This window comes from Rhineura floridana, chromosome 19 (genome assembly GCF_030035675.1).
Source record: "Rhineura floridana isolate rRhiFlo1 chromosome 19, rRhiFlo1.hap2, whole genome shotgun sequence".
NCBI lineage: Eukaryota > Metazoa > Chordata > Lepidosauria > Squamata > Rhineuridae > Rhineura > Rhineura floridana.
Genome location: NC_084498.1, coordinates 22754349 through 22772312, shown reverse-complemented (window position 1 = coordinate 22772312; position 17964 = coordinate 22754349).

Sequence of the window (17964 nt, the reverse complement as noted above, 5' to 3'; positions counted from 1 at the left end):
TAAATTTGTATATTTGTATAATTGATTTTTAATGTTTTTAATTGTTGTAAACCACCCAGAGAGCTTTGGCTATGGGGCAGTATACAAATGTAATAAACAACAAGAACAAGAACAAGAACAACAACATAATAATACAGGTGGATGCACTAAAAAGGCTGCAGGTGAAGAAGTCAGTCTCTGGAACAGGAGCCACTACAACAGACTTGGCAAAGTGAGAAAGAATCATTTGTTTAGAAATTGTATTGGCTTCTTTTTACTGGTTCTTTCCAAGGCAGCTTACAACAGAAGCTTAAGAATAATAACATTTTAAAACCAATTAAAGTTAAATAGAACATAAAGATAATCAATAAAAAAAATGATGACACTACAGCCTAGCAGTAGATACCCATTGGGCTGATCTCCAAGGAATGTGCCTGGACTGCAGTGAATTTCAGCAAATGTGATCGGACCGCAAAGCACTGCAATCTTATTGTGAACAGAAGGCAAGGACAGCCTAGGGTCAGGAAAAGCTAATTAATTACTCAGTGGAATCCCCCCCTCCAATGACCTGCAGCACCATGTATGGTGAGGGGGTTGGTTGCAGGAACCAAAAGAGGTGGCACCAGACTCCCATTCCTGCCACCCTGGGCTCCTGCTGGAGGAAGGGCAGGACCTAAATCAAATAAATAAATAAATAAATATTAATTCCTTTTGGGGGAAGTTTGGGCTTATGCATTGCAGGTGGCTTCCCATGCATCATCTTGTGATCGAAGGGAGTTCCCAGCTGTTGCAATACGGGAGGTGGAGGCTCTCTTATGGGTTGGGATCTTGCAATCTCATGAGACTGGGAGGGGGAGATCTGGGCCTATGTAAGGCCACACATCACGTGACCCAATCTTTTTGTAGCCTGGCAGGCAGTGCAAACCATCTCAGCTACTCTTGGATTCAAGGCTACACCAGGCTGCAGCTGGTCACGCTTTTCAGGCTGTCCAAATTGGCTGGGATGGCCATCCTTATTGGCTTCCTTATCACCTTGTAAGCAGGAAAAATGGCTGCGAATGATTTATGTAAAATGTGTGTCACAGCCCAGCGGTTGGAAGAGTAAATGGGGGGTAGGTGAGTAATGAATCAGAGCTGGTAAAGTGATGTTCTTGTTCTAATGGTCTAAGCCAGCCTCTCTCAACCTGGTGATCTCCGGATGTTTTGGACTACAACTCCCATTAGCCTCAGCTAGTACAGCCATGCTCCAGTCAGTCCAAGCATGGCACAGTTTTAAAGTAATTTTAGGAAATATATTGGGAGATACCTCGCCAGATTTTTCTGAACAACTTGTTGTTTGACTCTGAGCCATTGGCACCTGCCATAATTATGGAACTCACTACCCAAAAGTCAACTGTGCGCTGTTTGAAATAGTCCTTCCTCCTTTGATCTATCCCACCAAATAATTGTCTGTTTTCTAGCCTTATGAAAGAAGGAGAAAGATCTCTGTCCACTTTCCCCCACTATATATACATGTTATGTCCTTCCAATCAACTGTCTCTCCTGCCCCCTTAAACTAAAGAAAAAGAAGAAGCCAGAAACTCTCTTGCTGTCCTTGTAAGGAAGGAAAGTGATGGTTAAGCATATGAAGTGGGCTCCATGGAACATATTTGGAGATTCCAGAAGCCAATAATCTGATTGCTTTGAAGGAGCCAGGACTAATGATAATCAATCTGGACCAGATCCATACACTGATATATAGCAGAGTTCAGCCGTCGGCTTCATCTGAAGAGCAACAATGTCAGAAGGACCTCTTCACAGTCCCAGTCCCATCGAGCTCTGTTTGCTTGCTCTTGGACAGGAACTCTTCACAAATGGCCTTTGATCTCTAAAAATCCTTGCTCTGTTTCCATGGCAATGGCTGTAGGCAGCACAATTATGAATGAACTCTATTGTGTGCATCTCTCTCTCTCTCTCTCTCTCACACACACACACACACACACACACACACCAAATTAGTGGTATTTATTAATGGGAGCACGCAGGGCCGGTTCTAAAGGGCGGCCAGGTGGGGCACTGGCCCGAGGGCCCCTGGAGCTACAGAGGGCCCTCCGCTCTCCTTCCGCGATCTGCGGAAGCAGGACAGGAGCCGCGGATCGCGGGACAAGAGCTTCCGAACCGCCCTCCATCCCCCCGCTTCACTTACCCTTTTCTCTGCTTTTTTTTTGCGGTTTGCCGTCAATCAAGATGGCGGCTGAGGTTTATCTTGGTTGATGGTACGCATGCGTGCTACATGCACGCATTGCTGCCATCAACCAAGATGGCGGCAGAGGCTTCAGCCCCTTAGGGAAACCTTGGCCACCATCTTGATCGATGGCAAACCTGCATGCGCAGTGCACGCAGCTGCAAAAAAGTGGAAAGGTAGGTGAAGTGGGGGGGACAGGATGGGATGGGACGGGATGGTGGGCGGCTGAGAAGCTCCTGTCCTGCTATCCCTCCTGCGGCTGTTTCCACGGATCACGGAAGGGGAGCGGAGGGGCCCAGGGCACACTGGTGCCCAAGGGTCCCGTCATACCTGGAGTCGGCCCTGTGTATAGGCCTACAAATAGATTCATATAATAACAATTTACAAGCACAAATCTGGGTTCCAAAAACGTAAGAAAAAGCAATGACGTGTTCAAAGTGACAGCAAAGGACGCCAGACGCTTTTGCAGCTGGGTGTTCATGTTACAGCAAGAAGGGGGGGCCCAAACACCAATCAGCCTAGGGGCCCTCCTCAGCTTAATCCGGCCCTGGTCGTGAGAACAGATAGACAGAAACAGAAGCACACAGAAACCCATTGACTTCCACTGGATGGTTGCTCACGACTGAATGGAGATAAATGACAAATTAAAAAAGGGGGGAGGGAACCTGCAATTTCTGCTGGTGGATGGAGACTTTTTCCATGAAATGCACCTTCATGACCTACCAGTCAAGGCTCCTGCACAGGAACAGAAGCGCCATTCAGGACAAAGCTGGATTGTATCTTGGGGCACCAAGGACACTACTAAGAGGGAAGTTTTGACAGGTGAAATGACCTTAATATAATTAGCCCTCTTCCTCTAAATAATAGTATATTCTTCACTTAGGTCGCCCTCCCCACCTCCTGTAATGCAATCCGGCAGACTGGGCGCTCACTTCCCTAATGCTTCCTTTTCAGATGGAATGTGCTTGTCTATCCTCCCTTGCTTTCCCTCCACCTTAGTCTGCCAACCTGCACACGCACGCACAACTTCTGCACCGATAGATAGACACGTACAGATATTGCCATTGATCTCTCAGCCACCGTCTGCGTGTTTTGTTAGTGAGGAAGCTGAAAGGGACCCATCTCCCTCCCCCTGTAATAGAATGATTTGGCCTGGAAGCCAAATCTCCCTTGATGAACAATCGGACACAAATGTCAATAACAATTAGATTGTCTTGGGAAGCCAGTCACTTAGGAGTCCAGTTGGCTGGCTGCGGCGCTCAAACTGCGCTCTGAGGAACTCGGATCTGCAAATCAGGTTTGGCATCAGCAATGAAAAGACATTAAATATAATAGCATTAAAAGGCTGATGGGAGAATAGAAGTAAATGCACCCTCTCCAAAAAAAATGTGCATGGTAGGGGTCGATTCTGGTGCATGTGTGTGAGAGAGAACTATTGTAAGGATCCGTGGTAACATGACATGTGTGCAACCCAGTGCTTAAGTGGTGAAATCAAAGGTGCAGGGTAGGAATGGGTGAGAAATTGGATTCAGTTCGCATTTCAATCGAAATCCATCAAATTCTCACGTTCCGAAACAATATGAGAACCGAAACTCAGCTATCCTTTGAAATCTGCCTTTGTCCGGATTTTGCAATGCAGTTCACCAACCAAAGATTATAAAAATTCATATATTAGGGGAAAGTGTGCATAAAAAGAATAAATGAATGAAAATAACAGGTAAAGATGAATTATTGGCAAAAAAAATGGCTTGCAAAACATTGTTCATTAGTCAAAACTGCATACAAAAATGTGTTAGGAGAAATGCACAGTAAAATACTGAAGAGTTTTCATGAGGATTTTTTAAATTGCTGCAAAAATGTGGAGATGTGAATTTAAGACTGGAAAAATGAGAAACTGGTAGAACCAAAAGTGACAGATCATCCCACCCCTAATTCCCAAGTACAATTGCATAGGACGATATCTTAAATTATAGCCCCAATTAAGAGATGGATTCTGTTGTGTTTCATTGGACATCATACATATTCTTTGTTATTTCCAGACTTCCCATGAAGCCAATGAATGGGTGAAGAAGTGGATAGACCTTAAAACGTAGTCTCTCGACTTTTTTTGGGGGGGGGGAGTTCTCCCATCTCCACTCTCAAATTGTAAATATGCAATAGGAGAAAGAATGCCCAACCTAATTAAGACCAGCTGAGAAGTATCCAGACAGGGCCCTCCCGATGGGAGTGCTCTAGGTTAAAGAGGTTAAAAAGAGGAATGTTCTGCCTAATAAGAGCATCACAGTGCTATGGGCACACTTTCTTCATCCGGCATTTGAGGCAAATTAGTTGATGGGATGAAAGGGCTATTGAGGGCAGAGGGCTGCCATGACGGTAAAGGCAGGACTATCTTCAGCTTATGCACTTGTTATCGTTTGCCCACCCTGAAATGGGGATCAAGAGGAACCATGAACTTTCAAACACCCCAGTCTCTTCTGTGATTAGTTAGGGAAAGGTTTGGCCACGCCTTGTTTGTGTTTTATGGTGGCTAGGAATTTTGGGTTGTGGGGTGAGGAATTAGAATGCCCCAAATATTGTGGTAAGTGCCACACCACTGGGGAATGTACAAAATGCCCAGAAAATGTCCAAAAATGCCATCAAGAGATGCACATTCCCCAAGGTCTCATAGATATTTCACCAGGAGATGTCCACCATTGCCCCTCCATGGACGGATTATGTGCACATGCTCCATCAGATGTAGTGGATTTTCCAGGCTGGCAAAGCATTCTTTTAACTGTTACTTTAAGCTGTTAAGTGTGTGTGTGTGTGTGTGTGTGTGTTTATTTGTTTGTTTGTTTACGGAATGTCTGGCTGCCCAGGAAAAATGCCAGTTCAGGCATTCTTATGGGCCACCTCTCCCAGAATGCTTTGCTTTTTTTGAGGGAAGCAGATAGGAGGGCAAGGCAGAGATGCACTGTTGCCCCAGTAGCAGGCAAAACATTAAAAGCAAGGGAAGAGGGGAGGGGGATGGAGGAGGAGGCTCATCAGGAGAGTAGACATGGTGATAGTTCAATGCAGGCAGTCCCATGTCTTGCACTGGCCCTGAGTGTGTCCCTGTGTAAGAATTTACAGAGGACAATCCTCTGTCTGAAGGAGTCATCCATTTGGAAGGCTGTCTGGTCTGAGTCTAGTTTAAAAGATGTTAGAATAAGCAAACTTGCATGTTCCATTTAAGGGATATTTGGGAAATATCCCATGTACCTGTTTGCCAGTGATGTAACTTCCTAAAGGGTGGGGTTACCTGGCTTTCTCTTCCTCCACCTTTGTCTGGGATGCTTGCATATTCTCCATTAAGCTTGAGGTGAGAGAAGCATCTACATGCTTCTCTTCCAAGATGACCATTATAATGGACGGAGACTCCTTTTATTTCTATCTAAGCTAGAGCCTAAGTTTCCTGAACATATGAAAGGTCATGAGTAAACATTCTTTATCTTTTACTTAAGAAGATTGAGTCTGTAATTATTTGTGTCTCAGGGAAAGGGTGGACTGCTTGATTCTCATCCCACTGCTTGCATTTATATCTCTGTTAAGAAATAGGACCATGAAACTATTCCTATTTCACATATATTTTTAAAATACCAAACAGGGATAGAGCCACAAAAATTCATTTCTGGAATGCCGTGCTGAAGGGGCAATGCTTCCACAGTTAGACTTCTCTCAGAGAAGAGATCATTGATTGCTATCAAAAGATCAACAATTAGATTTTCACATTCTTTGTTAGGTACACTCATTTTATACTTTTACAATAAAATATTTGGTTCATTGGCAAAGATGGAAGGAGAGCAGAAGCGAGCATGTGCCCTTCCAGACATCTTTCTTTGGCCCTTGGATTTTTTCCCCAGTCCACCCCCTCCTATTGGCTCTACTTTGCATGCAAAATAATTTTGCATGGCTGGCACGCGTCCTTGAACTCTGATAATGAGTTTTGCTTGCCTGGGTGGAGGACAGACGGGCGGATCAACTAGCCTGCTGTGCAAAGGTAGAATTTACATTCTTTGCTCTACCAGCTTCTGTCTCTGGCCCCACCAATCACTGGTGTGTGGCCCCTGGATGTTTGCCCAGAATGGAATGCGGCCCTTGGTCTGAAAAAAAAGTTTCCTTACCCCTGATCCAAGGCCTATCCTCTTTCTGCCACATTACCCTGACTGAGTGAAGGGGGGAAGGATAAAGCTAGTAAAGGGAGAAAACATCCCGTTTGCTCAGAGAAGGCAATTGTACAAAAGCAGTCAAACCCATTTTTCAAAATTAGGTCCATCTGGATACACCCTGAGAAGACACGGACAGCTCCCATCCCCTGCCAGATCCATGCCAGCGACGTGTCTTTTGGAAGTGGTCATTACAATCAGCCACGGTGATCAAAAGTTTCCATTCATCTGGATAACCACTCTTGCCCAAGGAAGAAAATTAGCTGGAAGCGTCTCTTCCCCGTTGCGGTGAAATAATGTACTCATTATTGCAAAAAAACTTTTTCCCCCATCTTGGGGGCGGGGGGGGCGAGGAGGGAAATGCATACCACATGACTGCCAAAGAGGAGCTGGGCCGGTTTACAAATTCAGTCTGTTAATAGCTTTGTAAACATTTATTCAGGGTGACAGCTGACAGCAACATGTGACATTAATTAGGAGGCTCTGCAATGTCACATATTAAGAGCTAACTTAAATCTGAATTAGCTGGGCTTGCTGAGACTAAACACCCGTGAGGGCCATGCTCGGATCTAATGCATTATGATTCATTTGATGCTAAAGGCACATGGGCCTCTTGTTCAATACCCCAGGGGTGGGTGGGGATTGAATCATCCCATCTACATGCGAGATATGATGCCACAACCCCTACAGGGCATAGCGGTGGAGAGTATGGAAGCTGACAGAAGGAAGAAGCACAGAGAAATCATTGGTGCCTTTAGGAGTGGCAGCACTTTAGGCCAATGGCCAAAAAGAGAGAGACCCTTCTGTAGAATTCCCTGTGCTACTTTGAAATGTCCCCATGATTCTCCCACTCTTTTGTTGATCCAACTCCCCCCCTCTTTATGAGAACCAGTGTGGTGGTAACTCAGGGATGAGGAACCTGTGGCCCTCCAGAAGTTGTTGAATTACAACTCCCATCATCCCTGACCATTGGCCATGTTGGCGAGGGGTGATGAAAAGTCCAGTCCAATAGCATGTTTCCCATTCCTGGTGCAAGGGCTTAGAGTGTTAGACCAGGACCAGAATTCAAATAGCTTCTACTCCTTCTACTCCTCCTGTTGTTGTTAAACTATGGAATTCACTCCCACAAGAGGCAGCGACGGACACCAATTTGGTTGGCTTCAAAAGAGACGTAAGGAAATTTGTGGAGGATTATGCTGTCAAGGCTATGAGCTACCTCTATGGTCAGAGGAGCAATGCTTTTGAATTAGGGATGGAAAATTCTGTCAATTTTGGTCCTTTCAGTTTCCAACTTTTCTAATCTTAAGTTCAGTTCACATTTCTGCAGCAATTTGTGTGTGTGCGTGTTTTAAAAAAATCGTCATGAAAATTCTCCAGCATTTTAATGCAAATTTCTCCTAATAAACACATCTGTAAGCACTTTTGGCTAATGTACACATTTTTGCAAGCCATTTCTCATCATATAATGCATTTTTGTATGTTTTATTCAAATATTCATTTTTATGCACATAAGCATTTTTGCAAACATTGTTTGGTTGGCAAACTGCATTGCAAAATTCAAAGCAGTACAAGTTTCAAAGGATAGCTGTGTTTGGATTCTCATAGTGTTTAAGAAAGTGCGAATGTGATAGATTTGACTTCAAATGTGAACTGAATTGAACTTCTCACTCATTCCTACTTTGAATGCCACTTGCTGGGAATGGCAAGAGGGGCGAGTGCTTTTGCATTCAAGTCCTGCTTTTGGGCTTTCAATAGGCATCTGGTTGGCCACTATGAGAACAGGATGCTGGACTAGATGAGCCTTTGGCCTGATCCAGCAGAACTGCTCTTATATTCTTAAGGGGATCTGTTTGTTGGAAGTGTTATATACAATCAGGGAATTGTTTGCCATTGTGATGGAGAGGAGACATGCAGAGAGAAGGTGTGCATTGTTATGCATCTATGTAATCCAGCAGACTCTTCTTATGTTCTTACGTTGTTCATTGACTTAGTTGCTTCATACACAAACAGGTCTCTAAGCAACTTACAAAAAAGTTAAGACTCTAAAGTGTGAATAAGAGAATACATACTAAAAGAATTAGTTTTGGCTAATGTACACATTTTTGCAAGCAACTCGTCATATAATGCATTTTTGTATGTTCCATTCACTAACATGTTCATTTTTATGCATTCTTCCCCCAACATATGCATTTTTGTAAACATTGGTGGAAAACTGCATTGCAACATTCAAATAAGTGCAGATTTCAGAGGATGGCTGTGTTTCAGTTCTCACATTGTTTTGCAAATTGTAAATTTGATAGATTCGGCTTGAAATGTGACCTGATTCAAATTTCTCTTCCATCCCTAGTTCTGGTTCACTTATTGGTTCAAGAAGTGTGAATTACAGGTTGTTTCTCATTAACAGCAAACAAAATCAAATTTCTCTTCTATCTCTAAAGGTAAAGGTGTCCCCCACTTATAGTGCGAGTCGTTTCCGACTCTTAGGGTGACGTCTTGCGACGTTTACAAGGCAGACCGTATATATGGGGTGGGATTGCCAGTTCCGTCCCCGGCCTTTCTTTACCCCCCAGCATATGCCGGGTACTCATTTTACCGACCACGGATGGATGGAAGGCTGAGTGGACCTCGACCCCTTTTACCAGAGATTCAACTTCCTCCTTCCGTTGGAATCGAACTCCGGCCATGAGCAGAGCTTCGGCTGCATTACCGCCACTTACCACTCTGCGCCACGGAGGATCATTCTTCTATCTCTAGGGGTAGGTTAAGCTAAGAGAGAGTTACTGACCCAAGGTCACCCACTGAACATCATGGCTAAGCAGGGATTTGAACCTGGACTCTCCCCCAGTCCTAACCTGACACTCTAACCTTGAGACCATGATCATTTAAAGCCACAGTTTAAGTCTTTAGCACAGATATGTCTCTGTTGGAAATCCAATCTCTTCATGGCATGGGTATGTGATTGTGTGGTCCTATTAACCATCCCACTCAACAGCCAGTTTTATCATTGTGTTTGGCAGGGGAAATGAAGAAGTTCAGGGCTCCCTTTGAAGAAGAAGAATGAGGAAGGAAAGGGGAACTGTGCCATGAAGGTTCTCTCGTCCTTAAACAAACCACCTGCCTTTTAAGATCTTCAGAATCCCATTAGACACTTTCATGCCTTGATCTGCAAGAAGCACTTGATGGGTGTGCATGCGTGTGTCACAGGGAAAGTGCTATGTGTGTTTGGGTCAAGGGAGGTAATGGGCTCTGGAAAGCCTTAATTTCTCTATCTTTTACATGCCGTTTATGCCAGTAATGGCGCTGAATGTAAACAAGATCCTAGAGAATGCCAAAGAGAGAGATTATGTGATGGAAGATGAGAAAAAGGGGGGATATAGAAACCACAAGGTGAGGAGTGATCTTTGCTACCTTTTCACCAACCCCAAAGGAGAAAATTAGCCAAGGGTCAGTCTGTTAAAAGGAAAGGAGGGTGGGGAGCTTTGCAGGTAATTCCTGGTTTGAAAAAGTCAATATAAAGTTCAACATTTTGATTGGTAAAATGGGACCCTCTCTCTTTTTGGACCAATGATGAGCTACCTGGGAATTTTTGTTTCTGCACAAGAAAGAAACTTTACCTCTATTTTTTTTTTTCAAACCTGTAAGTATCAGTCAACCTGGAAGCTCTACGTCTGGTTCAAATGGCCAGGCTTTCAACCCAAATACTGCCCTAGCAAGTCGGCCAAGGTACTATAAAAGGCACGGTATTATTACATGGAAGGGATCCCATTAAAATTCTGTTTGCAAACCAAATGTGCCAATTCAAAGAAAATAATGATTAGCAGCAAAGCTATTTGATCTCTTTTATGGTCCAGTGAGTCATACCTTATAATGGACTGCTGGAAAGTAAATAATACAAACCTCTGTCTTTGCTGATGGAGTGTGATACGTTGTGTCCAAAATCCCAGGTTCTTCAACCTCAAATGGCCTCTTAAGTGTGATTCATCGTAAAGCAAGAAGGATATCGGGTATCTTTTTTGACCTCACTTTCTCTCCTCTTGCTTCTCGGTTAAATGGGTGACTAGTGTATCGATTGAGCAAGGGTGCGCTTGGTGCAGAAGTTTGGAACAGCTCTGCTTAGGATGGAAAGTTCTGTCAATTTCAATTCTCGCTGTTTTTCTTTTTTCCAGTCGTAAATTCAGTACCCTACATTTCTGCAGTGATCTGCATTTTTTTAATTAAAAAAAACCCTCCACAAAATTCTTTAGCATGTTAGTGTGAATTTCTCCTACTAAACACATTGTTGTAGGGATAAAATAATGGTTAAAAAAAATCCTCTTGGAAATCCTCCAGCATTTTAGTGTGAATTTCTCCGCATACGTCTTCTTGTATGAGGTTTTGATTAATGTACACATACTTTTTGCAAGCAATTTATCCCAGTAGAATGCAGTTTTGTGTGTTGTTTTCTCCAATACATTCATTTTGTGCACACTTTCCCCTAATGTATGCATTTTGGTAAACATTGGCAGGTAAACTACATTGCAGAATTTGGGTAAGTGTGAATTTTGAAGGATGGCCGTGTTTTGGTTTCCATACTGTTTCAGGAAGTGTGGATTGGATAAATTCAGCTTTAAATGTGAATCAATTTTTTCCCACATCCCTTCATTGTTTGTATACAGTTTTGACTAGCATGCATATTTTTGCAAGCAATTTTTCCTAATATAATGCAATTTCTGTAAACATTGGATGGCTGGAGAATTACATAGCAAAATTTGGATAAGAGCCCATTTTGAAGGTTGGCTGTGTTTTGGTTTTCATCTTTTTCAGGAAGTGTGAATGTGATAAATCTGGCTTTAAATGCAAACTGAATCTAATTTCTCCCCGATTCTTAGCTCTACTGAAGATATGAAAAAAATGATGAAAGTATCCTTGATTTGTTTCTCTTTACCCTTGCGGTTGCTTTTTCCTCCCATCTCTGACTTATCCCTTGAACTGATTAAGAAATCAGGGCTCGACAAGTGTTATGGGGTTGTTATTACTGCATAATCTCTGTCTTCAAATGATGACAGCAGAAAGATTGATGCTTATGACCAAATGATTTTTGTGATAGTTCTCACAACCAGAAGCCCTGGGAGATTGGGGTTAGTCCTTCACTCATTGTACCATCAAGACAGGTGGTTAGATCAGGGTCTAGTAAGCAGTTCAAGTCAGGTAGCAGAGACCACTGAGCAGAAACTTCTGAAGACATCAGCTGATCATTGGGAAGATAGTTGTGGCCCACATCTAGTTTTAAAGGCTCCAGTGTTGTCGTAACTCTTAGCTTTTGCAGCAGCTCAAACTCTGCCCTAAATGAGGAAGGGCAAATTAGATCAGAAGGATCAACAATGAAAGCCACAAAAGAGATACAGAATAGACCCCACCTCCGATGGCTTTTACATTGTGCATTCATGATGATTTGTGCCCACAACGGGACAGTTATGTGCAATCCTGCTGTGAATACTGTTTGCACCTGAAAAGGTTTTGGGGTGGACAGATTGCTTTGTTTCCAGTCTGTGCATGTCCTCTGGCTGCCTGCTGAAATCCCGTAACTTCCCATACCACCAGTAGAGTAGTGGCAAAGTCAGAACTGCAGGGTCCCTTTGTGATAGTCACACCATGCCCACATCACAGCCACTCCCCCTTTTCCACTTCCCCTCATCTTCCTTGCTCTCCCTTTTATCTTGCAAGTACACACTCCATTGCAACAGACCTCCCTAGGAGCCAATCAGCATGAAAGGGGAGGCTGTGTGTTAGCTACTGAGAAGACTCTTCGCAGTGATTGACTTACTGCCTTTCACTCTGATTGGCTCCAATCAGTATGAAAGTGCAAGGACTCTTCTCAGTGGCTCCCTTTACATGCTGATCGGCTCCTATATAGGGATCTGGCTGAGACTCTGCTCCCCAAAAAGTACCCCCCGGGACCCCAGATGACTACACCACTGCACACCGCAAATATTCCAGGGCTCTTTGTCCTGGTTTTGTGAGGTGCAAGGGTGCTCTTCCTGATGCACACACATATATGTACAATCTAGAAAAAAAATATGGGTTGACCCAGAGTAGACACACTGATATAAATTGTTAGTCATATAAGCTGCTTTATAGTCAGACCATTGGCCCATCTAGCTCAGTATTGTCTACACTGACTGGCAGCAGCTCTTCAGGGTTTCAGACAGGAGTCTCTCCCACTTCTACATGGAGATGCCAGGGATTGAACTTGGGACCTTCTGCATCCGAGGCAGATGCTGTTCCATTGAGCTACAGCCCTTCCCCTACAGTCAAGTCCATTGATTTCAATGGATCTACACCGACTTAACTGGATGCAAATATATGCAATTTCCCTGGTTCTGTCAAATGAAAAATATTACATTATCAGAATTGCTTTACGGTTTTTAACTGCTCTCTGTGTTGTTTTCCGTAATATACACATTTTTGTACCTACTGATTTGGTTGGTGAACTCAATCTCAAAAGTTGGGAAAGTGTGAATTTCGGAGGATAGCTGTGTTTTGGTCCATGCAGTGGCCTGAGAAGTAGGGATTAGGTCATTTCTCATTAAAATGCAGGGGGGAAATCCACTTTCACCCACTGACTTAAAAGTAAGTCCCATCAACTTCTGTGGGGCTTACTCCAAGGTTACTGGATATAGGACATGGGCTGTGCACAGACCCCCCCATCTGCCCCATGGGTCCAATCTAGAGGGGGGGCATCAGGCCAACCCACCCAGCTCGACCTAGGGATCACCCACCCTGGTTTGGAGCAATTCCTAAATAAGTTTTTTGGGGGGAGGGTTATGTTTAATTAGGGTTAACCCCCCCTAATTAAATAGATGGCAGGAAGGGGACAGGGGAAGGAGACATGTCTCCCCACCTCCAACTAAGAGTGGGGTCAGTTTATGCTATTTTGCAAAGGGCTTTCCTGCTTAAAAGCCCCTTGCAATACAACACTCACACGCCTGGAATGTTCTGCCTCTGCTCATTAGACAGGAGGGAGAGCCACGGCTGCCTCTTCTTCCTGCCTGATGCCCCGACCCCTGACAGCCCTGGGTCACCCTGGGTTGTGGAACCCAACCCACAGCGATCTGTGGCTATCCAAACCCAACTTGGCCAAGGCCCAAAAACATCTAGATGGGCCCAATTTAGCTTTGGCCTTAGCCGAATTTGGTGCCCAGACCTAGTATAGGATTATAGGGTTGCAACCAGGGTTACTGATGATGATAATAATCTCTGCTGGTGCTTCCCTGTGGCTCGGGTGCATGGCTTGTAACAATGAGAAGCCGTGCATTCAGTGTTGTGGGCCCAAGCCTGTGGAACTCCCTCCCACCTGAGATTAGACAGGCACCCTCCTTCCTTGAACTTCAGGTGCATGACAAATGTTTTCTTATTCCAGCAGCCATTTCAAGGTAGCGTTTGGTTTTTATGATGAACGCATTGCTTTAGGGTTTCATTCTATCCATGGCTTGTTTTTAATTTATGCGACTGAGAAATGAGAATGATTAAGCAGTATATAAAAGGATAGTGATAACGTTGTTGTTACGGAAAGGGCTCTGAGCACCAGCTGGTGAGAGAAACTACATAAATATGACTGTATTTCACATCACTTTTCATCTGTCATTTTGACATGGCTTTTACGGCATTATATTATTTTAATGTATTTTCTCTTTTCTGGACACCTCAGCTTAAACATCTTTCAAATAAAAGTCTTGTAGAGATGAGATCATAAATCCTGTGTGGATTTGGACTCCCCATCCCAGAGATCCCTCCCCCAGTTCCCTAACAGGAGTTAGTTTTATGCTTCTTTCCATGATAGAAATGAAAGACCAGAGCAAAAATGACTTTCCCTGCTCCAACCTGCCACCGTCTTCTGTTTCAAACTTGTATTACATGTGCGAATGTCTAGCGACTTGATTAGGTACCTAGAGATATTCTGAGGTGTCTAATTCCAGATTCGGAGCTTAGAGGATTCTCTCTCCCCCTTTTCGTTTCCCATCCTTCCCCCCACACACACACTGAAGACATAAAACAAGAGAATGCCTCTTGGCAGGAAGAACAAATATGGGCAAGAAACTTTATTGGCTGTTTCCTGGGAAGAGAATTTTGGAGGCCAAGCTCATATATTTACTAATGCATGTAGCACTATGGATGACCTCAGAGCAGAGTAAGCCAGGCTGAAATCCTACTCAGGGTTCCTCCGTGCTTCATTTTATATGTTGGTTGGTTATCAACAAAGCCAGTTACAGGGACTTGTGTGGATAGAGGTGGGGTGGGGGAAGATCTTTGGATCTGAATCTGTAAGAAACAGATTCAGACGTGTCTAGGAGGACAGGGACAGGGAACCTGTGGCCTCCCAGATGTTGTTGGACTCCAACTTCCATCAGCCCCAGCCAGCACGATCAATGGTCAGAGATGATGAGCATGTGGTCCAACGACATTTCGAGGGCCCACAAGTTCCCAATCCCTGATTTAGGATGGTGGTTGCCATCCCTGGGCTCTACCCACCGCTGCCCTGTGCCCCTTAGAAGGTTGCTCAGAAGGGAATATGGACCTCAGCCTGAAAAATATCCCCTACCTCTGGCTTAAACCATGCTACAGCAAATGCTACCCTACGATTCGATAATACTGTCCTTTTAACAAGTTGACAAGCGATGCGTGTGTAATCTTGGCTATGTGTCCATTCTTTGCAACAGTCAGGAACAGAGGAAGCTGCCTTCTACTGAGTCAAGCCATTGGTCCATCTAGCTCACTATTGTCTCCACTGATTGGCAGCGGGTCCCCAGGATGCCAGACTGCCTGGACTCCCTGCCCTACCTGGAGATGCTGGGGATTGAACCTGGGACCTTCGACATGCCACGCAGATGATCTACCACTGAGCTCTGGCCCTTCCCCGTTGCAAGTTCCCCCTTGCACAATGGAAATGAACAAACCAGCGCATTCAGACCTCTCTGTCCTTTATGGCCACACAAGTGCCCAGAGGTGGCGTTCCAAGCATCCACTCCACAGAGATGTTTGCAAACGGCCTCTTCCCTGTTCCCTCCATCTCCGCCGTTTGAGTTTTTTTATTCAGCAGGGTGCAAGCTTCACTATGAGGTACGTCAAGTCATCAGTCAAAAATATGGAAGTGGTTAACAACATACAATCGCAAACAGAGTGGGGGGTGAGAGGAGAGAGGGACGTTTGGAACAATGTGCTATTTTGAAATTGCATGCCAAAGTGGAGGGAGCTAGAGAGATTAACTATGCCCCAAAGCTGTGTCTATTTCAGCCAAAAAATAATAATAATCTCATTTTACAAAGCAAGCAAGCAATAGTTTGATTCTGAAGAATCTACAAGGCAGGAGAAAATTCAGCTCCTTGGGCACAAACTGTGATATATGAGAGAAGAGCTGAAAGGGGGAGGGGGTATATATTTCGCGGGTACGTGTTCTGAGGTGCAAAGATGTCCACATTTTTAAATGCATCAACAACTCTTTTCTTGTGTTTAGATATGCTGAGGACATTCCCCATTTTTGTTTTACAGTACTTCACTTTTCTTTCTTTTAAGACAAAGAGCCTTGGCAGCTGGATGTCAGAGGGAAAACATTGGGGACTGAGCATTTGGAGAGTTCTTTGTTAGGCCAACTCCTGACAAGAAAGCCAATGTGGCATCATGGTTAAGGGCCAGGGACACCCGGGTTCAAATCCTGACTGAGCCATGAGGCTCACTGGGGCCAGTCACCTTCTCTCAGCCTAGCCTGCCTCACAGGGTTGTTCTGAGGACAGAATGGGATGAGAGAGAACCATGTACACCAACACTGCAGTATGCTCCCTGCAGGAAAGGTGAGGTAGACAATGCACTGAGCAAGCAAACAAACTTGGGAGTCAGGGAGTAGAGAGAGAGGAGGGGAAAGGTACTGCTAAGAGGAGGCTGGTCCATTAGGGGAGAATGCAGCAGTGCCCCACCTGCCTGTCTTTTTGCCTACAAGTCCAAGAGGTGGCACTGTCTTCAGCATAGTCTTCCTCCTCCATCATTTCATAAAACTCAGTGAGGAAAGGGATGGACTCAGTTTGTCACTGGCTCTGACTTCAGTTACTGTTGGCTTCTCTGACTTCCACCGCACCACACCCAATGGGCACTAGCTGCCACTGGATGCTGCTAAAATCTTTCCCCCTGATGATTGCCCCCTGAAAATCCCGCTCCTGATTACGTACAATAGTAGAGTTGGAAGGGGTCTCTAAGGCCATCAAATCCAACCCCCTGCTCAATGCAAGAATCCAACTTGAAGCATCCCAGACAGGTGGCTGATCAGCTGCCTCTTGAAGGCCTCCAGTGTTGGAGACCTCACCACCTCCCTAGGTCATTGGTCCCATTGTTGCACTGCTCTAATAGTTAGGACGTTTTTCCTGATGTTCAGTTGAAATCTGGCTTCCTGCAACTTGAGCCCATTATTTTGTGTCCTGCACTCTGGGATGATCGAGAAGAGATCACGAAGTATAGGGAGAGTGAACAAGTTTTTCAGAAAGGCTGGTGGCTTGTAAGAACCCAGAAGTATTGTGCAATGCGCCGCTATGCTCTACTCTTTCCATTCAGGTTCTCTACAATCATAAAATCATAGAGTTGGAAGGGGCCTACAAGGCCATCAAGTCCAAAGCCCTGCTGTGTGCAGGAATCCAGCTTAGAGCATCCCCGAGAGCTGGCTGTCCAGCTGCTTCATGAAGGCCTCCAACGTTGGAGAGCTCACCACCTTCCTGGGTCATTGGTCCCATTTCGGCACTGCTCTAATAGTTAGGACATTTTTTTTCCTGATGTTCAGCCAATAATTTATTTTATTCCCCATCCCAGCTCTGGAAGCAGGTCCAACTGAAGGGGAAAAACCCAGCTAGGGGATGGGATTTTTGCAATGGAAGATCAGTGTATATGGGAGAGGTTAAGCACCTTTTCTTCCCAGTTTGTTCTGCTAGTGACCCATCCCCCGGCACTTCTTGATTTTGGCAAACCTAGTTCAGGGACCGTGTGTTTGCCAAATATCGAGTTCAGCCCAAAGGCAGAAAAATCCAACAGGAAAAACAAGGAGAGAGGCACCCAAAAGGACTACAAACAAGGAGCAAAATGGGCAGTAATAAAAATGCTGCTGTTTCTACCTGCGGCTTTTCACTGGCAAGGCACTTTGAGGGTCCTCCCCTCTCCTTGTTTGTAGAAAAATCCAAGACACAACCCAACTGTCAGTGATTAGGGGGTATGTTCTACAAGCAAGATCTCCTCAGACAGAAGGGGATAGAAACATAGGAAGCAACTTCATACTGAGTTGGGTCCAGTGACGGCTGGTGGCTCCATGTCAGTGGGGCAGTGGAATCCACAGCTCCTTGAAAGTTTGGACTAAAACCCGGAGCAGATTCCACTGCCCCACTGACATGGAGCCACCAGCCTTACACAGAGTCAGGCCTTTGTGGTCCATCTGGCTCAATACTGTCAGCACCAACTGACAAAGGCTCTCCAGGGTTTCAGGCAGTGAACCTTATCCAGCCCTAGCTGGGCCTTCTGCATGCAAGGCACATGCTCTACCACGGAGTTATAGCCCTTCCCCAAAAGAGG